The 26,315-nt window shown below is 33.5% G+C and overlaps 1 protein-coding gene across 1 annotated transcript in view; it reads left to right on the top strand.

Annotated features, from left to right (window-relative positions):
• Positions 1-7,038: 7,038 nt before the first annotated feature.
• LOC129805340 (dual 3',5'-cyclic-AMP and -GMP phosphodiesterase 11) overlaps positions 7,039-26,315 on the top strand; it is a 111,166-nt gene continuing 91,889 nt past the window's right edge. Inside the window, exon 1 of the mRNA XM_055853200.1 lies at positions 7,039-7,588. The gene's annotated coding sequence lies outside the window, so the exon portion shown is untranslated. The remainder of the gene's footprint in view (positions 7,589-26,315) is intronic.

The following is a 26,315-nucleotide window of genomic DNA, read 5'->3' as shown; positions in this document are numbered from 1 at the left end:
CATTTCAACGTTTTTAGGTAAGTTAACTTTAGATTTTTTATTTCCTTGAAATGGTTCCAAGTCAAAAAAAATTGAAATAATTTTTTAATTTAAAATTCCAATTGTTTATAAAAGTGTCTAGAAACCGAAATTAGAAAAATTATCTTCGAAAAAACTATACAAAACGAATAGGTAATTTATTTCTGTACATTCTACAAGTATGTCAAAGATAATTTTTTCCCATCTTAACGAGAAATGTGCTTTTTATGTCCCACATCCGCGATTTGAGTGGCATTATAATGATTTTTTGATTTTATAAAATCGGATGCAGAATTTTGTGCACTTTCGAAATACGGTTTTGTCTAAAAAATTTTGTTCTGAAGTTTTGTAAGTAATCACATCGAACAGACTGGGCTTTTTTACATGGTCATTGCTTTTTTACTCCTTCATTGCTTTTTTACATGTGGAAAAAATATTCAAAAAATTGAGGCATCAAACCAATTTTTGCATCAATTTGATCTTTTTCCGTTCTCTGAGACAATATTCTGTAAAAAGGAAATTGTATTTTAGTAAAATTAGCCAAATTTAAATACCTTGAACAAAAAGCAAAAAGCAATTGCCCGGTCAATTGCTTTTTCTTGACACTTCCATATTACATAGTCCGTTAACATTCTCTATTTGAATTCACTGTTCGAAATTTCATCGACCACCATCGAAATCAGCTGATGCCAGGAAAAACCAAAACAAAGGATATTTTACTCATAAAACTCTTGTGAAAACTTTTGAAATACATTTAAAATGAGTCTAGGCTTAGTGAAATTAAAGTTTAGCATAAAATACATGTGAATAATGTGAATTACATTGTTTTGAACAACTGAAAATATTTCCCGCCTTGGACATTTTACTTACACTGGATGGCGCTGTTCTCAGTGAGTTATCTAATCGAAAAAAATGAATGTGTCATATCACTTCTCCATTGCTTCTTTGAAAATCGATTAAAAGAGCAATGGCCCAGTCTGTTCAATGCTAATGTGTTCATCAAAACAAGAATTGCTTTTAATAATAATTTATTATAAAATATTCTTGAATTAATTTGTGCAATGTGCCGCATTTCTGAAAAATCTGAGTGGAATCCCGATGAATTTTAAGTGTAGTAGTGGCGTTTTCCAAAAATAAGAGCAGCATAGGGGAAAGTGCCCATACTTCGTACGATCCCAAGCGCTTCGTCATAACTTTTTCTGTGTTTCTCAATAAATGTGACTCATTGCACACATATTTTAAAAACCCAGAGGGAAGTTAACAGCTTTTAAAATATATTAAGGAGTCACATTTCGACATTATAAGTCGAACAACTCGATTTTTTGGATACTTATTTATACTGTTGCGGATTTGACCGGAGACCACGACGGCAGGGAGGAAAAAATAAAGGCCAGAGAGTTTAACCTCACAAACACTTTATTTACTTCAATGACACAAAGTAATTCACGGGAATCTCGTGCAGCCAAAAAGCGCACAGAGGAGGGATTCGAGCTCTAGAGTGATAGGGTGAAAGCTGCGTGAGCAGGATAGTTGCTGCCCTTTCCACTCACTCGAGCGCGGATGATAAACCTAAGCTCAAACTTAACCATGAAAGCACATAGAACTCGACTTACTTCATTGCAAGTATAAGTTGCTCACATGAATTATAAGGGTAACTGCAAAACTCAACAATGCACGGCACTCAACCCCTAGAGAGCGCCATGCAGCATCCTCTAGACAGAGCATGCCTCAAAGCAGGTTCGCAACAATACCCTCTACCTTTCTTGTGAATATTATTACTTGAAAGATAATTATTTTCAAAGTTATAGAGATTTTTAATCTCAAAAATCTTATACTCTGCATGTAAAATCTCAGCTTCAAATCGCTCTCCTGTAAAATTTGCGTACTGCGAGTTATTCGTTTCTTATCTGAGTGGTCGATTTATTCAGAAACATAAGATGTATGGGAACTTTCCCATACTGCTCTAGTAGAACATGTTTCGCATCAAAATATTCAAGGTAATCCTCAAAACACTATTTTTTAAGTTACGTTTTACAATGTTTTAATAATGTTTCTTTTAATTTGAACGCGAAAACAACTTTGGGACAATTATAAAATATTTTCAGTAAAGGACTTTATGTGTGACTGAAATTAGGTGTAATTGTGTCACTTTTAAAATAAAAATGGAGAAATAAATACCTTTAAAGCGAAAATAGTGTTAAATGAAGTATTTCAAGCTTACTACAACATTGTACGTTACTTGTAAAAATTTCCACTTTAAACAAGAATTAAAATATATGAAAAACTATAGTTTAGTGTTTGATGACTGTTACTAATCTCAAAACATCTAGAAGATGCTAAATGTGCCATTCAAATCCTGGAAGTGCGAAATTATTTTCCCAAACCTGTTTTAACAGGAAAATCCTTTCGAAAAAAGAGGTAAAAAAGGCTAACTGGAGACAAAGTGAACCGTGTAATGTAAATGTAAACGTTACCTCTAGTATACACATTTTTGTCACTCTTAAGAATATTAAAAAAAAAATATATCTCCAGTCTTATCTTCTAACTTTTACATATATACAAGAAAAGAGACAGATAATCCTAACCGGCTTATGTAGGTGAGATTCTTAATGTGAGCTAACTCGGAATGCATGCAAATTCGATTTAGAGCTGAAATTGTGGGACGCCATTCAGCTATTTTGAGTCAAATTCGTGAAATTATACAAATTTTGAATTTAAACCAAAATATCAAAGATTTGGATGGAGTGACAGAAAAGTGAGATATGGGTGAAATGTAGACCATAATGTTCTCTATAATTTTGTCGTAGAACTTGATCTCATCGATTAATCAGAAGCCGAGATAATCGAGGTTGTTTGTTTCTGAACTGGTTTTTTCGACCAGAGCGCCCCAAGTGTTCATTTGATGAACTTCAACTATATCAAAGTATTGTTGTATTTTGTGAGACTTTTTCCATTTAAAACCCTATTTTGAGTGTCTTGGTCGAGTAGAAGCAGTTAAATTGGCATCTGAGTGATTTCAAAGCGTTTTTATGGAAAAGTCAATTTTTCACACTTAAACGGCAAAATCTGACAGATCGCATTATCTGATCGAAAAATGATGTATGCACGAAATGTAGAGACAAATGTCCTCTACAGTTATGTCGAAGTAATCATCAAAATCGGTTCAGCACATTCACAAAATTCACAGTCGAGATAATTGAGGCGACCTCGGGGTGCTTGCAATTTAAAATGTGTAAAAATTAGATTGTGCATAGGCACTTCGAGGTCGCCTGTAATGAATCTTAGTTACCATAACCCTATCTGGGCTTATCACTGGTTATTTTCAACTTTAAATAGTTTGAGTACAGAAGACCAACAAAAGAAATAGAAAGTTCGAAAGTTCATTAAAATCGAATAATAGACTTTAAGGATAGAGGCCGGTCAATTTCGTCAGTGGGGTGGAGTTGGGTTGGATGACAATCGTTTCATAAACACCGAATATACAGTTAAGGTATTTTCGATTATAAGCTTAGATCGGGGAATATAGAGGACGGAGTGTGATTCAGCGTTGGAAAGATATTAACCTCCGCTACAACATAATAAAATTTAATTAAAAAAACATCGTCTAGTTTTCGAAATATTCAACATAGAATATTCGAAATTCGACTTTTTACTAATCGGATCTAAATCTATGAAATTGGCTGTTCAGAAGAATTATAGCATTTTACGAGAACTTTTCAAATCGCCAGGGGCTCAGGTCTGTTTTAAAACGAAAGATCTTACGCCCAGCTATAACGTACTAAAATATGAGACCGATCCGTGTCATAGGTGTAAGCCCAGATGGGGCTCACCTAAATAGAAGAATACAAACTTAGAGGGAAATTCGAGAACTGAAGGTGCCACCCATTTTTCACTTCATGAGAGTGAACCGTCCACGGCGACTGATGCTCACTCACTGAAGACTGAGGACATTTACCTAACAGTAAGAGCCCCAAAGCAACCTTTCAGCACCCATAGGGATGGTAGGGGTTGGGCGTGTCAAAGGAATGAGGAATTAGGATTGGTGGGTTATGGCCGTCGACTGGGTTGACATACGTCGAATAGGCCATACGCTCTACATAGGTCTCAGTTATTGAGAAAGGAAAGTTAAGGGTTGTTCAAACATATTGGAAGAGGGTGAGGGTTGGATCTGACATTACCTATCTTCTAGCTACCCATCGACATTTAATCTTTGTCGAAAATCGATTTTTAGCGCACATGATATTCGTGATCTATGATTGTCATACATTCAAGATTTGGGCCCAATCTGACGTTGTCTGTTTCTACCTAGAATCACAAAAGCTAGGTTTCCAAAGAATCTTAGCGAAAAGCAGAAAATAGACTTAAATATGAACTAGAGTTTACTTTTAAAAACGCTTAGTATATAGTCGCCTGAAAACATTTGCAGATACTATAAGCATTGATTTTAAAATTATTCAATAATTTGAAATACGAAAAAGCAATTATGCAATGAATTCTGGAATAATTGTTTTTTTGGGATTCTGGTTTTGCGAAATGTGTTTGACGATATTCTGCGAATCTCCGAGTAATACATATATACAATCTATTTGATTGCTCATCCGAATCTCATGAATGAATATTTCTTTTCGTATCCAATAGCGATATTTCACCACCTTGTCTGGTTTTTGCTTCTTTATGTAACTAAGTATCTGTCACACATCAAAATTCAATACGACATTAATAAATAATAACGTTTGCAATTAACTTCTTATTGGACGTCACACATCTCCACAGGAGTATGCAAATGCCACAGCATTATTCTTTCAATCAATATCTTGCTGAACGCTGAACAGAATTGTACTATTGCAAAATATGCAAAATCTATTTGCATCTCACAATAAATTATGTGACATTTTTTTCACGATATTGCTCGAAGTCCGGATGTCTGGATGAGAGATATATATTGATTTTTTCGCTATTGTCGTGATATGAATCATGTGAATTTCTCGAGTTCTTTCGCACAACGACCAATGAACTTGCTGAATCAGATAGAATATCCAGAAATTCTTTATAATGGGTTTAGTCGGTTTAGTTAAACAGCTCTTGATATTGTTACCATGAGTGGGAAATGTTTATGGGTCTGCACTTGTTCAAATCGACTCTAAAATTCCGACAAGTCTTTTCGTGGCATTTCTTGGATTAGGTATATTTGAGATTTACATGTCGGGGTTGGACGTTGTCGCCGAAAAGGTGCAAGTGTCAAGTCACATATGAGCAAAAATATTTGCATGATGTCCATGTAGTTGTAGGGGCTTATCGTATGCTCCCGGGTGGCATCATGTGGCGATAGTGTCGGAGAATGGGAAGATTCCAAGGGGGAATTATCCAGTCAATGTCTAAAATTCACAGTGACTATATTAAAATTAATATATTTTGTTTTTTTATTCGTTGTAGAGCACCCTAGGAGAATGAGTTATATGGGCTTCAGACCTAAGGCTTAGCCATATGGCTTAACATTTTTAATTTCTTATCAGTCAAGAATTTTTAGACAATTTGAACTTAAGATTGGATTATTAAAGAGAAATGATCAATTATATTCTGCAAAACCAATAAAATCAATTGCTATTTAGGATTTTATGACCTTCGGGAACTGGGCTAAACTTCTAGTATAAAGACCGCTTTACAGATCCATGAGGAAATTTACGAGAACGAGCTTTCCTTGCTTTGAGTTCCTTATGAGAGAGTTGCTGACTAAAGCCGATCAAGAGTGTAATGCAGAGGTGTGCAAGAAACCGTTGAAACCGAATTAACGTCAAAATAAGTTTGTTATAGTAGCGTTTTGACCATTGACGTACATGTTTCATTTGACGTTAATTCGGTTTCAACGGTTTTTTGCACACATCTGGTGTAATGTATTGGCTGGTAGCACGCCAATGCCCCACTCGTTCAGTGGTTTCAATGGATTTTGACTAAAAGTTAAATTCTCTGGATTATATTGACTAAAGGTTTAAAATAGTTTTTAACGACATATACCGAAGGCATCTTATTACTTTATGTTTTCGTGATAATAATCAATATGGATAAAGAGTTATTACAACAAAAAAATGTGATCCAACTTTTTAAATGACTTTGTGCCCAATTAGCTCTTTTTATTTTAATTCAATGTGGATCTAGTCTAAACGAATTTAGTGTAGATTTACTGAGTTCTCCCGGTTTAGCAACAGCAGTCTCAATTTTCTAATAATTCTAAGAGTTTTAATAACGTTATATAAATTTTATATTATTCCGTTTTGTATGCGAAAGACGTTGTGGATTTTGAATTAATGAAATCATTAGGGGAACCTGGGGCACCACCAAACACGGGGTACCACCAAACACTAATTTTTATTTTTAAACTACTTGGACTATCTCGACCATTCCTTCAGTGGACAAGCATCCCTATAGTGCCTGTAAATTCTTATAGGTCTTATCCTCTGAAGTCGAATATACGATTAAAAAATTGTAGTGTTTGGTGGTACCCCGTGTTTGGTGGTGCCCCAGTTTCCCCTACACCTTTTCTTTACGGTTAGTAGAATATTTGAATGAGATATGCACGGATATGACCTGGTATTTTTTTCTCCTTTATTTTCTCCTACTAAGAGGAGGAAATTGTAGGAGAAAATAAAGGAGAAAAAATACCAGGTCATATCCGTGCATATTTCATTCAGAAATCATTGAAATTTTCAGGCCAGAAGACATCATATCCGTAAAAGGTAGATGACATGGTCTAAAGACCATATTGAAGACTACATTATACAAATATGAAATACTTAAAAAAAAATTAATTTTTCCTACCATTAAAAGCACTAGATATTTTTAATTTATCAATGAGAAATTTTCACTGAAATATTAACAGAAATTAATAGTAGACTAAGAAAATTTTTATGTCAAAAACAATTTCGGTTACCAGAGTGGCCAGAGTGTGCATATATCCCCCTTGAAAGGCACATGGATGTAAACACTCCCTTCCCGCGCAAGTAGACACAATCGCGAAGCCCCACGCTTGGCGCTTCGTTGGGAAAGAAATGTCTAATGTGCTGTTAGTCAGACCGAAGCAGCCGCTAGATCCACACAGTCTTGGAGCTGTGGCTACTCCCGGAAATCGGTGGACTTGTATATATCAGTCAAGCGTATATATCGCGAGTGTGGTTGAGGCGTACGTCGTTGGCCACTTTGGCCCACAACAAATAACAACAAAAAAAAAAGCGAGAAACACTGGAAAACGCGACTAAGGTTGGGGACAAAAAAAGTGCAAATATTCCTGATTAAAATCCAGCACTATTTGATAAAAGTTGAGTGGAAAATTTTTTGGAATTTCGCGCGCGAAGGTGAAATAAGATACTTGAGCGTGAAGTGAGTGTGTCTACATCCCAGACAATATCACGTTGGATATCAGCTCATCTCACGAGGTTTTGGAGATTAATCATCGGAGAAAAAAAGGAGAAAAAAGTGTGACTTGGACTTTGTCATCTTTAGTGGACGACATTGGAGATTTTGGTGGCGCAAGAATATTAGAGTTTCCAGGCTCATCGCAAAAACGCAAATTAAACAGGTGAATTGCCCTCAAAAATTGCTACTCACATGAATAATTACTCCACATTACGGTTTCTTGTCATAATGCTGAGCTCAGTATTTTAGTTTTCTTCTCATACCAAGTGGTATTGGAAGCAATCATTGGTTTGTCTGTATGCCAAGTAAATGAATCACTAAGCTATGAAAATTCATTTTAAAGTACATAACTTTCAAGAAAGACGTGGAAATATCACACATTGTTAACTCTTTTAGTGACGCAAGTTGAAAGTTTTCAGTCGCGCAGTATATCGCCAGTGTGATTGCGATAACAATTGGAAGTGCCTTTGATTTTCTTACACATGATTAGCTGGCACGATTGATAATGATACTGCATATTGTGACTTTTTCTCTTTTCCACAAAATTCGCAATTTTCTTTCACAACTCCATTCCGACCCGATATAGAAATTCCCTCCATCCAACTTTGACACAATTTTCTCCATACAACAATGATAAAACATGTGATAGAATTGGAAGACAATTGATTATCGCTTTTTGTAACTCATCCATATACGAAAGAGAGACTCTCGACCTAGATATTGTGAATGCCGAAAAAGAGTTTGCAAGTTGGACAAAGAATCTCCTCGCTTGGAACTTCTTATATTCATGGAATTAGGTGATGTACGTGATGTACGCGATAGAGATCTTACATGCCTGTCTTGTAATCCGTCACAATCTTCCTCATATAACTTTCCTAACTTCTACTTTTTCACTGTGGTTCTCTGAAAAATCTTTTAGGTCAACATGCGGGAATTCCACACTTGAGAGGTGTGCGAATTTTATTACATGTGACTGTACTATTGGAAATTTTCATACACCAAAGAAATGCTTGCATGTAGAGTTTTAATGATATACAATAAACTAGTACTCTAGTTTAAGAACGTTTATGAACAAATTGAAAAAAAAAGTTAGGACAAAAATTTACTTCTGTTGATTGGTTTGGTTTGCAAAAGAAAATTACATTGCTGCCTCTTTGACTTTCAGCAATAAACTGATAAAAAAGTCATGTATTAGTATAATTAACCACTTGTACAATTTTTTTTGTTTGCCAAATTATATCAGTAACTTGCAAAAAACTTTTGAGCGGAAAGAATTAGCGTAAATTATGTATTTAAAAAATCAATCAATTAATGGACTAAAAAGAAATCGGCATAGAAGGAGTTCAGCTCTGCGGGATGCTCAATCTAGAGTCTTCAACATTATATTCCAAAGAGACGTAGAAGTAATGCACATGGACAACTCATATGTTGTTAGACTTGTTTAGATTTATCAGGGATTCAAAGTCCTTCCTACTGAATCCTGACTTGCTCTGGAATCAGTCATAATTCAAGGCTATTTTCGTCCATCGATGTAGAGACGAAATAGATAAGTTTACATTTTTTTTTACTAACAGGAAAAAAAAACGAAAAAAAAATTTTGAAAATTTCCATTAAAGGGAGAATTCCTTAGAAACCTCTAGTAGCCATTTATAACTAATCGTTTGATATCTAAATATTGTGAAGACTACAAGAAATGAATGATGGACCAACAACCAAAATGTAAGAATGTGAAAGAAAACTACCTTTAAAAATATTACTGTGGATGAGACTTTTCACTTTTAGAGCGTGAGGAAGAGTCCAAGTCTTACGCCAGCGACATTTATAAGGCGTATCGTTAACTTCATACTTAACGATTTATTGATCTAAGACTTTAGAAAACGCGAAGGCCTGGGCAGTCGTTACGTCCTCTGATAGGGAAGAATCGGCCTCTTGGGGCAACATTCCACATCTTGGGGTACGGTATCTTCTACGTAGGGGCCAGGACAGCAGGCTCGCCCTTCGTCAGAATGGCTTTTTCCTTTTTCCGTTCTCTACGGTATTGCGTCCAAAAGATCGGGAGTGTAAGACCTGTGTCGGGCGCGGTAGAAGGGTATGCATACAGTGCTATTTACTGAACACTCTGTGGTCGCACATATTACGTGCAGACTTGTCGACAAGGAAAGGGGCAAGGGGTAGATAACTGTGCCGCTCACGGTTCACTCGAGTTCCGATCTGTCAATCTCGTTCCGGTCTGTCGCAAGTACGTTTACAATATTAGTGTTTCCAGTACAGTACATAAAACAGAGGTAAGCAAGGACCGTTTGAAACTGAATAAAAATCAAATGAAAATTGTACGTCAATGATCAAAACGCTATATGAACAAACTTATTTTGAAGTTTATTCGGTTTCAAACGATTCTTGCTCAGCCTTGCATTAAAATTTACCACTTGAATCGTTTGTAGGAAATTTATAATGTTACTTGAGCTTCAATGAACGCTATACTTCATAAGAGTGGACTGTCAATAAAATCCGCCGATTCTTCGCTAAAATCGGTCAAATCTGCAGATTTTTGTGAATGAAAATGACATGTTCAATATGCCAATCTGTCGATATCTTTGCAAAATAGTGCCAGTCTGTTGATTTTTACCTCCAGATCGGCACTATTTTGCCGATCGCCGCTCACGGTTCACTCCGAGAGCCACTTATTCACCCCTAGGAAAGGGGTCAACTGCCTAGCCCTTCCGCCAGATAGAGAGTGCATAGGCTTGGTGTCTCTTTCCGCTTTCGGCAATGGCTTCGACTCTGTCTTTAGATCATCAAGAGGAGCAAAAGCCTCGACACTCTTTCTGGAACTGATCAGCTGGACCAGTTCACCCTGGAAAGGGTTTCCTTACTTACTTCTAAATCCAATCCAGAAATCGAGAATGACAATAGTCGTTTTCTCAGTGGTTGAGGAAGCGAGCTCGTTCAACCAAAGATGGTAAAGAAAGGGGACAACAGCCTCGTCACTTCCTGAAAAGCAGATTCTCGGTCCCAGTCTTCGCCAGTCATATTTCCGATAAAAATATCAGTGACCATGCCGCATAAAGTAACGATTTCGGATAAGCGATGGCAATTACGAAGGGAGATGAAGCCTGGTCTCTGCCTGGAGGGTTGTAGAACATTCTCGGTCGAAGTCCAAACATTCAGTATTGCCGAAGGCAATATGAGTTTCTCGCATGAATTTTTGCCTTATATGTAAATGTGCTATTTGGTTGCGTTTTCTTTGCTTTTTCGACGAGTTTCTTTGTAGGTCGCTTCTGGGGTTGTTTTGCGCATATTTCAATTAAAAATTTTCGATTTGATCGGCTTAGGCACAGACAATGGCCCTAAGTCGTCTGATAGAGACTTCACGACGTCCTTGCCGAACGAGAGTTTCCGGAATTCAAGCCCATTCACGTTAAAGAGTTATCTTAAACGTGAATGCTCTAACATGTTTGGGCTCTAATCTTGGACTGTGAAATGTGTCATATGTAGAAATCGATCGGATTGGTATACAAGGACTATGGACACCATCACGTTTAAAATAAATAAACAGAAGACTGTCGTTGGAACGTCCACTCCCTCTATCTAACTAAAAAAAATAGCAGAGAATAGTTATAGACAACGGAAGGCCAAATCATCACAAAGGTTGTGTTTGGCTTCTTGTAGCCATCCGAACGTCTAAATTATCTTATGGTCTTTCTCTCAGGTAGACATACTCATTTCATGTTCATGAATTGTCCTGTTGGATTTTTTCTTATCAGATTAGACAATATTCAACAACAGACTACTAACAGCTAAGTGAAAGAACTTCTTCGCTCCATCGTTCCTAATTTTTTAGAGCATTTTTGGTTATCTTTCTAATGTTTGCCACATGGATATTTGTGATAGCTGCATTCCACGGGATATTTAATTGCTGCTACAGCGACAAATCTATTCAAAGGATGACGGCTAGCGATGATGCAGTTTTTTACGACCTCCACATCTTATCGTTTCACAATGCTGCCAGTATCCCTGTATAGAACTGTGGTTTGAGACACAAAAGATTTATTCACATTCCGTATATAACCCAACTTTTAGTATTGAAATAAAAAAAAACAACCATACTGTAAATTTGATTATGATCCTTTCATAAAACTTTGTTGTCCAATGACTGATGCGGCATGTAAATGTATTCACTCATTTACATGATTCAATATTTAACAAGTTTCTGTCGTACATCTTTTCAGCAATAAAACAATTAAATTAATGTACTTCAATGAGAGCATAGAAGTGTTGTGTATTACATCTCTTATTCTTTCTTCAAAGCTTTCCTTTGCCATCAGCACTTCTATTAACATAAACTGTTGAATTGCTTTTATTTTATTTAAATAAAAGGTGCTAAGAGACAATAATGCCAGATGCGACGAAATAGGCATTAATGTGAATGACACACACGGAAAAATGTATTCGAACATTCGCCCCAGTAGATAAATGAAATGCACTTGACTCGCAATTCGAGTCTCTCATCTGAATTGAAGGTGTGATGTGTATGAAGATTTCCGGACTGTCTATATAAACATGACTTATAAAATACTTTGCTGGATCTGTTTTGTTTCGTTGTTCGTAAACACATGGGTTAAATAAATTAATATTATTTTGCTTGTGCGATAAACTTCACACTGGCGGCATAACAGTTGGGGTGTGCTGAAAGAAATGGTCATTATTTTCAAACAAAATATGTAAACACAGAAATCTTATTAAATTTTCCAATATTTACATATGAAATTTTAAAATAAATAAATTCTTGTTTGATCATAAAATAGCTTAAGACAATGTAATGAGAAATTTGTAAGATGGAGCAAAATACTTTCTTTTTGATAATTCTTATTATCTATTTGAGGATTCTCGAAATTTCACAGTCATTTCTCTAGCTGATAAGATTACATGAAGTAAATTTTCAAAGAATTCTTTATAGTAAATACTTAGAAATGTATATTATTATTTTAAAAATTGGATAGCATTCTACTGTTCATTGAATATTATTATTTCAACAAATTAAGTCTTATGAAAAACAGACGGAAACCATTAAGAAAGTCTTACAACAAGGGAATGCATCTAGATGGCCCAGATGCATAGTATATCCGAGAAAGGAATTATTTTACGGAGTACCGATTCACTACTAATTAAGTCCAATGCAGTCGGTTTGGAAATTTCAAGATCTTTCGAAAAAAAACCCAAATTTAAGCAAATCGGTTGAAAAATAGACCCTCCAAAGTGGTTAAACTTTGATCTTCGAAAATTCGATATCGAAATGGTTTTCGAACATAAGTGTCCAAGGACGAAATATCTGTCTTGACTATCTCTAAAACATAATGGAAAATGAAAGAAATCATGGAATCAGAAATCATAGAAAAAAAACTGTCCTAGATAATATTGACTAATGGTGGTGGGGGGGGGGTCATCGAAGACCGGCAGTCGATATCTCTTACTGTTTGAAAATTTCTTGAGAAAGATACATCAATTACGGGTACTATACCGACTCATAACCGATTTAGTCCAATGCAGTCGGGTTGGAAATTTCAAGATCTTTCAAGAAATCCAGTTTAGGCAAATTTGTTAAAAATTACGCCCTAATGCTTAAACTTTGACCTTTGAAAATTCTACATCGAAATGTTTTTCGAACATAGGTGTCTAAGGGTGAAATATTCACCTTGAATACATCTAAAACATATTCGAAAATTAAAAAACTGTGTGTAATATTGTAAATAAACCGAAAAAAGGTTTTGGTTGGGAAGGATGGGGTGTGGGGGGAGGAAGACTTTCCTAAATAATGTCGACTTGTGGAGGTGTTGTCGAAGACTGGAAGTTGATATCTCTCACCGTTTGGACTCTAGTCATGGCACAGGTTGAAGAAAATGTGGATTATATGTAACGTATGTAACTGCTCTCTCTTTAACTTCGAGAAGTAAAAAAATACAAGTATTTTATTCACGTAAAATTTTATATTTTTCGAATGGCAAGATATGCTTTTATAGAAAGCTTAATCAGCCCCCAATACTAACAAAATAATCTTTTTTCTTTTGATCAAATTTTGTTTCTTTGTTAAGACCGAATGTAATTGTACCTGTTTATTTTCAATAAATGACTGATCATTTTGAACGTGTAATTGACTAAAATTATTCTACTAAATAATTATTCTATTTTACTGAGTATTATTCTATTTTACTATTTTTACTGGCTAAATTTTATTAACTTGTCCGAATTTGTTACTTCCGCTTATTTTAAATAATTGATCAGTTTGAATATTTTACTGACAAAATATACCATTTGTTGAAACTGCCTTAATAATTAATCTCTTTTTTCCGGTTTTTTTTTTAACTTACCGCATTTGAATTACGCCTGTCTAGTTACTCATTTATTTTGATGTTCGAATATTATAGGAAAATTTTTATCGCTTATTCTAGAGGTTCGTAACTAACATTAAGATGACGATGAACGTTTCTGTAATAAACTCCTATTCCTTTATCACTTTTAAAAATCCTTCTACCTTTAAGGAACTACTGTTCCGAAAGTAATTTACTTAAATATTAGTATGAGGATTAAAGGTGTTTAAATATAATCAAACATTAAAAGAAAATACAAAAGTGCTGTTTTCTTGTGACGAAAGCTTTCCATCTCATTTGCTTCTAATTTCATTTAAAGGTACTAAATGGAACAGAAAATTTAAATGTAAAAATTTTCCGTGCGGAGCTTATAATTAATGATAATAATCACGCGTAGTATTTTTGGCTTTCGTCCAAGAAGTGTTTTTTTTCTGCTTTGGACTAATAAGTTGCAGGAAATGGGTCAAAAATTCAATCAAAATAATATTTCCCTTGAAAATTTACTTCCATGTAAGAATCTCCAATAATAACAAGCTTAGAGGTTAAATTTCTTTCCATCTCATTTGATTGAAGAGGAAATTAGTAATCCTAATAAATTCTTAGCATTCCAAAAGTATTTTCAAAGACGTGCTTCGAGCAATTATCATTTTTTGAATGACTTTGAATTACCTGGGAATTTATTAGAAGCTTGTAAAAGTTATTTAGAAATTCTTGTGTCTTACTGGTCTTACTATTTCTTGGCGGTGTGAAACCTTCACTTTTTGCGAGAAAAGTGAAAACACTATTCAAATGGTGTGGAGTACCAATAAATAATACGGCTAAATGATGGCGAACTTAACCCAGTTTTGTGCTCTTATTTTCATTCTCTAGTTTTGCCCTTTTTCACTTCCATTCACAGTCTAAATATAACAAAGTATATAGACGAAATCTCATGGATTTTTATATCATACAACTCAACGGACATAGCGGAAGAAAAAGCATCATGATCCACTTTTGAATAATATTTCTGTTGAACAAGTGGGGTGAAAATTCTGAAGGCCAAGCGTTTTCCTTTTATCTTATACGATGCTAGACAAATGGCCAAATGGAGATGAGTGGACTGTAAATGTGATAGAAACAACCCATAGAGTCAATAAACTATTGATCCACCCATCACTATCCATTCTGATATAATCTCGAGGCTCGACTCTGGGTTCAATTTGAGGCGCAAATAAAAATCCGAAGCTTTATGAACTCCCCTTTTCTTGTATAATAATGCCACTGAACTACTTTGATAAGAGTTAATGAAATTGTCTTATCAATTTCATACGCAAATTCAATTCAACTTCGTCAAAACCTCAGACGAGCATGTGCACACTTCTTTTTCGCACTCACTTATATACATTTTCTGTCACGTGGAGACTCAGAAAGGTACAATGGGTACAACGAGTACATCAAATACAAAATTTTATTTAAATTACCCGCGCAATATTTAATTGATTTCTTTGAATGTACAACGCATTGAAATATTTGCACGTTCAATTGCATAATTGACGAAGAGAGAGTACTAGCTAAAATGACAATATTTGCAATTGTACTTAATTTTTTATTAATCAAATCTACGTGCCATAAAAATTTAAATGTCCCGTAATTTTTGCATGAAAACTGTGTCAATGTTCAGCCTACAGTTCAGTGTCAAAAACAGCGGGCATATCCTTCGAATTAACGCGTACAATTGTGTATTTATTGCATTTAAAATATATAATAGACATTGAATTTGAATTTTTTTTAGTTAAGACGTATTTTTTTTTAGTAATATTCGGGATTAGATTTAGTAATACAGTAGAGTCCCGTTATAGGCCATCGCTCTATAGTCCACAATTTATCGACCGTTGATTTCAAAACACAAATTTTAAGTTAGGTTATGTTTTTTAGTACGCGACATGCAATGTTGTCATAATTATTTTAATATTTTTTTGGCAAACTTTATTGAGTAGTTGTGATAATTGTGATCTATAATGAAGAGAGCGACGACAAGTACCACAATCGCAAAGAAAGTGGAAGTCGTCGAGCAATTTCAATACTAAAAGTCGTTGATAATTTTAAAAAATGACATGGACTATAGTGTGATCCAAGTGTCAAATCTGGAACCAAATATGGACTATAGCGAGATTCTACTGTAAAATATGTACTAAAGCTGCGCTGCGTCATGAAGTTCGTTAAAGGTGGAATGTATTCATCAGTACCTCATTCAATCGCAAATCCTACTTTTAGTACATTCATGTGCTAAATTCAATTCGTTGAATTTTTGGAATCTCTTCGGAGAAATGTGTTAAATTTCAGGCAAGTTGCGTTTAAGACCAATATTCTAAATTTTAAAAGTTATATTTTCATACAATATTTAATTTTTACAATGATAATATATAATTTTTTTTCAATAATATTTTTTTCAGGAGTAATTTTCAGAACTTTGAAGAGTAGTTTAGCATCTTTGCTTTTTTAAAGACAGCTTTTAATACATTTACATATAAATGAAAATATAGACTTTCTATTGCGTGCAATATTGGACACTGAGTTTTTCGAAGGTCCTTGTTCTCTCGGAACTATTTTAAGGCTTCTTCCACAGCATCTTGTATGTGTAGAGACTACACTTTCTTGTGTCTTTGACATTGTATCATTCCAAAAAATAGTAAATTATTGATTTATTGGCTAATGAAATAAATGTTCGATATAGGAAACACTGCTTTACTCGAAAATCATTGCCAAAATGTCTATTTTTCTTCACAAAAATGTAATCCTTCTGGGTAATTTCACTACATCTACAGAACTGGTTGCTGTAAAAAGAGATTAATTCAACTTGTAAGGAGTACGTGGTAATATTATTAAAAAATATTGAAAAATATATAAGCGTTTTGCCTCAGTCAAACAAGATTTTAAGCTACGACTAGTGAAATGATTGAAAACTGCACGGGTTTTGTGTTAACATATTCTAAAAACGATAATTATTTAAAAGAAAAATATTTTCTATTTAATATTCGTTTACAATTCCCTAATTTTAATCTATTTAGGTGTGGCGTCCAATATCTCGCGTAAGGTGTCCGATATTGCAAGCTGTCCAAAATTTGATACAGTTTTTCTATACAATTTTAATAAAATTTAACAATACACAAATCATAATCTAATTAAATATTTGAGGGGAAATTAGATACGATTTTGTTACTACAACAATTTTTGAGCATCAGTATTTTTAACACTTTTCTGCAAAAAAATATTGCAAGACTATGACTATAATATTTATATTGTGAGAGTAGCAATATCACGCACTGGAATGAAAGTTATTGCGACATATCAAGACAGAAATAGGATTTCAAGGAGATAATACTGATGTAAGAAAATGCCCGAAGGAATTGTAAGTTTTCCTTTTCATGTGCTTTTCCGAGAAAATTGCGTGGATCGAAACGATTGTTCAACGAAAATTGGTATAGCATGGAGACAATTTCACTTTGAAGTTGACATCCAATGCGAAAAATGAGCAAAACGGGAGAGTTGGTTTTTCCAATAAAGACCATCGTAAGAGGATGAGTGTTCGTGATGAGAATAAGCAATTAAGGAAATTTATTCTATAATTTTCTCGCTGCAAAGTTAATCAAATTCACACCAATATTTGTCTTGGAAAATTGACGATCCTCATTAGGACAGAAGTATGGGAAAATGTTTTATATGTACATAATTTTTCGCCCACTTATTGGACAAGTATCTCACAATATAAATGTTTACTAATTTGTCACTCAACACCCACGAAAGAACCTCTTCATTTAGGGTTAACAATAAAATATATCTCAGGGCTACAAAAAACACATTTTCTCATCTGTGTCCACTGCAAAGGACAATGAGAAATTGTGGGTGTTATTCAAGAGAGAAAAATCATTAAATAACTACCAATGAAAATTCTTATAAAATTTTATATATGTATATCATAACAACAAATTTCCAGAAACTTTGATTGTTACATACGAATTAAAAGTTTGAAATTGCATAAAGTTTTACCAGGAATTTCTGTTGATATTTGGAACAATTTTCTTCCAAAAATTCCAAAGTATAAATGAAATCAAAAACACAAAGAGGAACAAATTAAAATGACATTGTTTCCTCTGCAGAATTATCTCGGGTTTCACATGTAGAATTGCATTAAATTAATAAAGGGAATTTTCTCATAAACACTTGAGCATCGTCTGTAATATAAACTCATTTGAAAATTAAACGTTTTGTCTGTTGAAATAATATTTGTTTTTGTATAGATATGCATGTGAAATTTCATTTATGTCCAGGAAGTAATTTGCAAATTTTAAACACTCTGAATTTCGAATGTAATTAAACAATGCGTTAAACTAGAAAAAAGTACTATGAGTTTGTAATTGTAAAATCCAGTTATTTATATAAATTTCAAAACATTAAAACTGATATTAAGAATTAGAATAATCAATATGTTATTGATATTATGACAATTTATCAAGAAAACCACACTACCAATTTTATATGAACTTATGTCATTTTACTGTAACCACGATTAACTGGTATTCATTTAAAAATTATCTAAATTTTACATAAAATATTACACATTTCACAACACTGAGAAAAAAAAGAGAGTGCGATTAACATTTTTTCCTCAGAAATTTAACACCTTTTAGGTGTGAAAATATATCAACATTTTTTAATGTTAATTTTACACCTTTTAAGGGTAAAATTTGCATGAAGAAGGGTACCTTTAACCCCTAATACACCTAAAAAGGGTAATATTTACACCGATTTTGGATGAATACTGCAGGGTAAAATTTACATTTCCGGAATGTTATTTTAACTTTTTCGGATTTATATCAGTGAATATTTTTCCATAATATGTAAATTGTAGAGTCTTTAAGCACAGAGGATCAAATATTGATAGAAGAACAAAGTGATTTTAAATTGAAATTTTCTAGTAAATGTAATCTTGAAAATGTATAAGGCAAGCTTATGCACTGTGCAGCTTCGTACGGAAAATTATGTCCAAGTTTCAAGATTTTTTACTTAATGCCCACACAAGCCGCATCAATTATATCACTATATTAAAAAAAATCTTTTACTGATTAGGTTGGTAAGTTCATCTTACAAAGTTCTTGGAAATCCTTGGATTTTCCTCTAGAGGAAAATTAAAATTTATCTGCGATATTTACGAAGCTACTTCAGTTTACTCAGCTATGTATAAAATTGTGCTACCTATGTACGCCTGTTTTTTGCCGTAAAGATTACATCGTATACAAAAATTTGCACATCAGTGTTTACATGGAACTTTTATCTACTTGATTTCACAATTTGTAGGAGATGTCATGCGTTTTAAAATCACTTCCTTGCTATTTTTCTAAGAGAAGATTCTGTGACACTTGGAAAGCCAGGGGTGACAGATAACATCTTTTCGATAGTATCGACTGTCGATTCTGAAAAATTTAAACGATAGCTGTAATTTTTGCAGCTAATACAATTATTTATGAACAGTAAGGATTTCACAATAAATGGCCCAACGATGCGTAAAAAGATATCATTCACTTAATCTACGAGATACAGATTTATCGTTACTGTCAATTCGAAAAGTTGTCGTATTGTATCGAAAAGTTATCATTCCGCTCCATTTTTTACTGCACTCTGACTGTTAATTAGGTGTGATTCTCTCAATAATCACACCTATTGTAATCTTACGATTTTCTCTAACACGCCCAATATGTCTTATAGAACATGTTGTGAAGGGTCTCCGTCAAAATCCCGAATGTCAAAATTTCGAACGCCAAAATCCCGAAAGCCAGAATCCCGAAAGCCAAAGTCCCGAATTCTTAAAAGTGTCATAGGTACTCCCACGATTACAACCGCAATTGCTGTAGGCGAAGGGAATTTTTCTGTGGCATGGGAAATTATTCTACCTACACATTATCCTCCATATCGCTCCTTGGAAATTACAAGGGGCCAACTCAATCTGAGCCATTTTTCAGGAGACAGCATGAAAGATTCAACTTTGTATAAATAATTATCTCAATTAAGTATGTTAATAAAAACAATTTAATTCTTTTCTATTTGTATGAGCATTATTATAAACATCGAAACATACATATTTTTACCTTTCAAAATATGTTTTTTATGAGTTTTTTATGAGCTCCTTGTCGTTCTAAATGATGCGCAAATTTTCATGAAATTAGAATGACACGGGATCAACTTGCTTGAGTTAGTCCCTTGTTTCACAAAGATTTGAACGATAAATCTATTTTGTGCCCCTTGACTTCAAACAAAACCGCGCAAGCAATCATAAAGGATAAAATTTTGGAAAATTTTTCTAATAACGAAATTTATAGACTTATATCATCTAAAATTTTATTAAATTCTCTATCTGAGTGCATTAAAACCTCATAATCGAAAAAAAGGGAGTTGGCCCCTTGTAATTTCCAAGGAGCGATATAATTTATCCTTTTCAGGATTTTGAACTTTCGGGATTTTGGCTTTCGAGATTTTGTTTTTCGGGATTTTGGCGTTCGGTATTTTGGTTTTCGGTATTTTGCGTTCGGGGTTGTGAACATCATTGATTCCGAAAATAACCAGTGACCAATTTTAAACAGATATGTGAAAAAACCCGCTTGTAAACGAGGCAAATTCTTCGAGTTTTTCATGAAAAAGGTTTAATATCTCAATTTTCTTGTGAATTTATTAATGGAATTTCTGGATGTGTCAAAAAATTCCAGAGTGGCGTACACGGTGTAACCAAAAACAGTGATGAATTTTCAAAGTTTATGGTCAATAATTTTGACTTATGTTATTGCGATGCTGGAATAGTTCAATTTTCCTGAGCTACCAAGGTGGTAAAATCTTTGTGAATTTTCGTCCAGTCACAAAAACGGCCACTTCCGAGCAACAGATTTTCACGGTAAATATTAATTACTGTTAAAGCTTGAAATGTGAAAAATGCATAAAATATTACCCATCACAATTGCTATTTTAGGCCCATTTTTATTCTTCCTTTTTTGAACCTAGGACAAAAGGCCTAGGCTTGCAAGTTTGTCAGGAGAAGTGAGGTGTTGGAGTAGCTTTTAGACCATTTTTAATAGCTTTTAGGCCATGGATTAGGTTCATTTAGTAACTTAGAAGAAAAATCAACTTTTATTCAGCTGCAATATTACGAAGTTGCAAAATCTTCCCCAAGTTTCCTATTTTGCTTGGAACTGCAATTGTCACAACTTACTCGTAATATAATTCAGCAGCTCTTATATACTTTCTGTTTTCTTATTAAATTACGAAAATTATTGATTTAGAGGTCTAGTGAGTTAGAGTGAAGTAGGGCAGTTTTGAAATTGGGCTTACTTCTCCTATTTTTAAATGAATCATAATGTAATTTAACGTCACAATTGCTTTGTGGAACTAAATTATATCACGTTCTTAAAAAGTTTCAACGTTTCAGAAAAAGTTCAATTTTAAAGTTGCCCCAATTGAAAGGTGCTCTACTTCCGCCTACGACAATAGCTAATTCAAGTGACAAATTAATTTTTATACGATTTTAGATGATAAATGAATCGGTTTGTATCATTTGTGAACCGGTGGACATAAATAGTGTATTGTAATTTATATTGAACATTTAGGAGTTGGACTGCAAAAAATTTAATAATTGTTAAAGCGACACTAATTTCGTAGTATATCATCTAAGTCTCAACTTCGAAGAATCTGCGAACTTGAGATAGTTTACCAACCACTTTTATCAATTTATTAAAAGTTTGTCGAAAGCGATCATCAAGGTATAGAACTTAAATTATTTAAAAAGAACTGAATCTCAGGACGTAATTTCTGCGGTACATCTCCTAATATGAATTTGAAAAATCTGAATTATCTATTTGTTATTAACTCTTGAGGAGATGTGACCAATTTACTAATTTATTTATATCCATGCAAAATGGCAAATTGAAATCAAATTAAAATAAAGTAAATTATTATAGTCAAGTGTGCTAATCCGGGCGCTGGCCTATCTGGATCGTTTATGATTAATTCATTTAAAATAATATTTTTATTTTTATTTCCGTAATATAGTCACTACAGTAACATAATATAACTATTCAAGTTTGAGAAAAAGCAAAAATAATATTTTTATCCATTAAATAAGTGAGTGCCCGGATTAGAAGACTTGACTGTAATCGACTCATTTCAATCTTGTACCAGTTGGGTTCTTCACTAAAAATTTTCTAGCAGTTTCTAGGGGAAAGAAATTTTCTAGGGGAAAGTCGTCTGCCTTTAAATGCAGCAGCCTTCAAATGTTGTGATTTTTTCGTTGTTCTTGAAAGCATAAATTATATTCTATTAACTATTAGGTAGCTATCCATCATCCTCACAAATCATCAAAAAATGGAGAGCCTAGCTCCTATTTCCTAGATGCTAGATCAAAAAAAAATGAAAATGAGCTCTAAACTCTAATTTTGATGTTCCACAAATCATGTGATTTTTCATAGTAAAAATCATTTTACAAATAAATCTTCCAATGTGACACATAGAAGGTTAATCATGCTTAATATTTCTGTTAATACATTTTGGTTCAGATGACACAATTTTTGTGGGTGGCAAAAATTTGCAAATATCACCCTGCAGCAGCCTTTAAATGCTAATGTCGTGTGCCTTTAAATCCTATCTTTCCATACATCAAAACATGTGAAATCGAACTCCTACTTTTCTCTGACGTACGTCATACAAATACTTATAACCTGCTGTCTTGCTCTGGCCGGGATGTTTCAAGTTGACAATTTATCAACTTCAATGGCTTTTTCTTCCAAATTTTCAAGTGCAAAACAGCGCTTCAGAAAAATGTGAAGAAAAGTTATTGTGTAGTGTAATGTCTTTTGACTGCAGTGATGATTTTAGTGAGTGCGTTAGGCTTCAACCTAATCATTTATAGCCCATTTAGTTTTATTGATTCAATATTCTCAGTGAAAAAAAAACATTTAAAGGCAGCTGCCTCGCGTTTAAAGGCAGACTATGCCAGCTGCCTTCATACAAATCGACAACACTTTTTTAATTTCCTCAGAAGGAAAAACTGAGGACTTGCAAGTGCTAAATGAGGTAATCATATACGCCGAATGAACAAGAGAATTTTTTGGTGTAGTAGAAAATAAAATCCATTTTGTGGATTCTTCAGAAAAAAATCTTAAATTTGGAACTCCATTTTTCGTTTGAAGGCAGATGACCTTCCCCTAATATTTTTCGCTAATGACTGCTGGTTGATTGAAAACATTTATTGTTTTTTTCCTTGTGAAAAAAGTATTTTAAATCCAAAGGTTTAATTATTAAAAGTGAATTATCGAAAAGGCGACCCAGTTAGTGCATGTTGACTTATTTCAGTGTTATTATTATTTTATAAATTTTCTTTAATATTTTTGATATTTTTTTATATTATTTTTCTGAATAAAACAGTGAATAATTCTATGGATTTAGAAAAAAATGAAAAGAATTTTTATCAGTCCAAAAACAAACGTTTAAGTAGCACTCTTCGGAAAACGATCCAGTTACCCCACTTTACTATATGTGTAAACTTTTGAATAAATTAATAATCCCTGTTCTTCATGTATTTTGGGAAGGAATTTATGTTTCAAAATTCCACAAGGAATATGCTCTAAAAATCCCTGTTCACAGGCATCCATTATCGATGTGAGAAAATGTGGGTGTTGCATTGTTGACTTGTCTGTTGTATAGGAGACTTCAAGGCATTGTGGCCATCTCCAACCCCCTTAAGTGTTGCTTTCTCCTCATTCACAATATTAGTGCAATTCTGGTGCTACATTGTTTACCCACAATATTTGTCTTCGTCCTCCCCAGGAGACACATTGAAGGGTAGACGATGCTTTGAAAGTCATCTTCCTTTCAAAGTTACTATACAAAAGCACCATCTTTCCACTCACTCCCATCGCCTTCAACCATGGATTTTCTTCTCATCGTACGGGAAAATTGAATTACGAACAGATATCAATTGTGCGATATAAATAGCGGAAAAATTTATTATTACCCAAAAAAAAAACGAGGGATACCGATGCAGAAGGACACAGTTTGACGATTTTGTATGTGCGAAAAGTTTGCTTATAATAAAATTCACGTCCATAAAGTCTCGACGGATAATAAGGAAAGTTTTATCTGTTGAATAAATGGGTATATTGAAAAACACAATATACGTTTCATTGACCTTCTTAGGGTTGACAAGACTTTCCCTTTATAAGTGATTCAGGGGTTATTCTTCTGCAAGAAAAAAAAATATCAAGCATCATTGATTAATTCAGCAGATTATGGTAATGGGTAAATCAAGCATATTTGTCATCTAAGCTTTTTATAGTTCTTTCTTCCTGCATAGATTGCGGGTCACGTGACCAAATAGAATTTTGTTCAAAATACGCAAAATAAACTACGAAACGTTTATTTAGACATATTACATCTGAGCATTGAGATGTGCTTCCCAGAAGTTTTTGCAATAAAATTTTCTAATTATAAAATTTATTAGGAATTGGGTTGTTATGTTAAGCATTAAACTTTCGTATTCAAAGCAAAACTTCATGAATCACGAATTTATTTTCCCATCCATGTCATAATTTTTAGCGTAATATTCTATATTCTTTGAATTTTTGTTTTTGTGGAAAACATTTTATTGCGAATTCAAGTTTTTAAACCTTTAACCCTTTAAGGACGATTGGAACACCGGTATCCCATAAATAATTTTTTCTGACCACCTAAAGTTATTTTTTCCTTATGTTTGTACATAATTGCAAAGTAGAAGGTTGAAGGAATCTAGGACATTTTTTGGAAATTAGGAAATTTCTTTTAGGATATTTTTTTTAAATTCTCATAATGAAAATTAATTTTAAATATTTTTTATACTTCCAATTTTTTTTTTTAAGCAAAACCGTTTTGGGAAAAGAAATTACAATACTCAAACATAATATTTTTCATTAGATTGAAAATTATCGTTCATTAGTATTGTCAGAAAAATTACTTAAATTTTTTGGCTATTTTTTTCCCTATCGTTCGTAGAGGCAAGAAATACATCAAATCAAAAAACTTTGTTGGTTTTTCGAAGCCCAGATATAAGACCTTTTACTGGTTTTGTTCATTGGTTTCATTTTTATTGCTGATTTTCGATCCGCGAAAACTGTCTCGTCGTTAAAGGATTAAGGGATTCTTAAACATTTGAAGGGAAATTGTAAAATGGGAGAAAACCTGTTGATTATCTAAAAATCGGGGTAGATATTTTTGCGACTTATTTTCATTGCAGCAACTTTTTTCTCATTTTTTTGTAGTTTTTAGGATGTACTGAATTTTCTAAGTAAAGAAAGTTAAATAATCGTGCGAAAAAGAAAATTGTGATATCCGATTTTGAAATTTTAATCAGGAAATAATGTGCTGCCTATGTTACAATGAGCTGTTTATCAAATTTAAATTCAAACTTATGCTTTACAAGTCATTCCCCTAATGAACTAATAAAATTTAAAGATCGTTATACCACTTGAGAAATTGACTCTAACTACTCAAACTCAAAGAGGGAGTTGTACATATAGGGGAAGTGGAGCGCTTTTGAATTGGGGCAACTTCCATATTGATCTCTTTTCTCCGATTTTTAAATAAAATTAAGTTGTATAAAATCATACAATTCAGTTTCACAATTGGTTTGTGAATTAAATTATATTATGAAAATATAATGAAAATAGCGGAACAATAGCGTTCCACTTCTCCGTAAATAAGAAGTTTTTTGTTTTCAAATTATCACCGGGCTGGAGTGTCAACTGTAAAAGATATTGATCTACGATCTTCTGTGACCCCACCTAAACCCACCTTACCGAAACAACTCCCACCTCGTCTTTCCTTATCAAAAACATGTTTTATTGTTCATCTCAAAATTGGTCAAGAGATTGTAACAAAAAGAAAGAAAACATTTGTATAATACATCTGTTAAATATGATTTGAACTTTATTTTTTGTCAATAAATTACATTTTTTTATATGAAAGAATTTTGTTTTCAAAAATGTGAGATCCAAAAATTTTCATTTTGTAACTGTTCACAAGTATAACAAAGTACTATATTCCCTAAAAAGTTGAACTTCAAATTTTGACTTCAACTGGTTTTATTTAATTTTGAAAATGTAAAATTTTGAATATTCATTGAATATTGTGTTGATTCACGTTACTGATGATTTGTACATTTGACCTGAAGTGAGATTTGCCTTGTGAATTATATTTTTCGTGTGAAAAATGGGAAATTTTTTAAGACATTCACCAGTGAGGTGATGATTCTTATTTTGGACAGGTGTTTTTCTCACGAAATTTCGTGAAGTTTTAGCTTTTGTGATGACTAGGTTGGACAAATGCCTGGAGAAACAAAGGAGCATCATCTCTACGAAAGAGATGTAGCGAGAAATGCCTTGAAAGGCTCCCGGAAAGGTCAGGGAATGAGCGAATCCGCACGTACTTGGAGTACCGAAGTCAACTCACTTTAATGAATGATATGGAAAGTTTCTG

Source organism: Phlebotomus papatasi, chromosome 3, assembly GCF_024763615.1.
Source record: "Phlebotomus papatasi isolate M1 chromosome 3, Ppap_2.1, whole genome shotgun sequence".
Taxonomy (NCBI): domain Eukaryota; kingdom Metazoa; phylum Arthropoda; class Insecta; order Diptera; family Psychodidae; genus Phlebotomus; species Phlebotomus papatasi.
The sequence above is the reverse complement of the archived record's forward strand: the minus strand, read 5'-3'. Positions and strand labels throughout refer to the sequence as shown.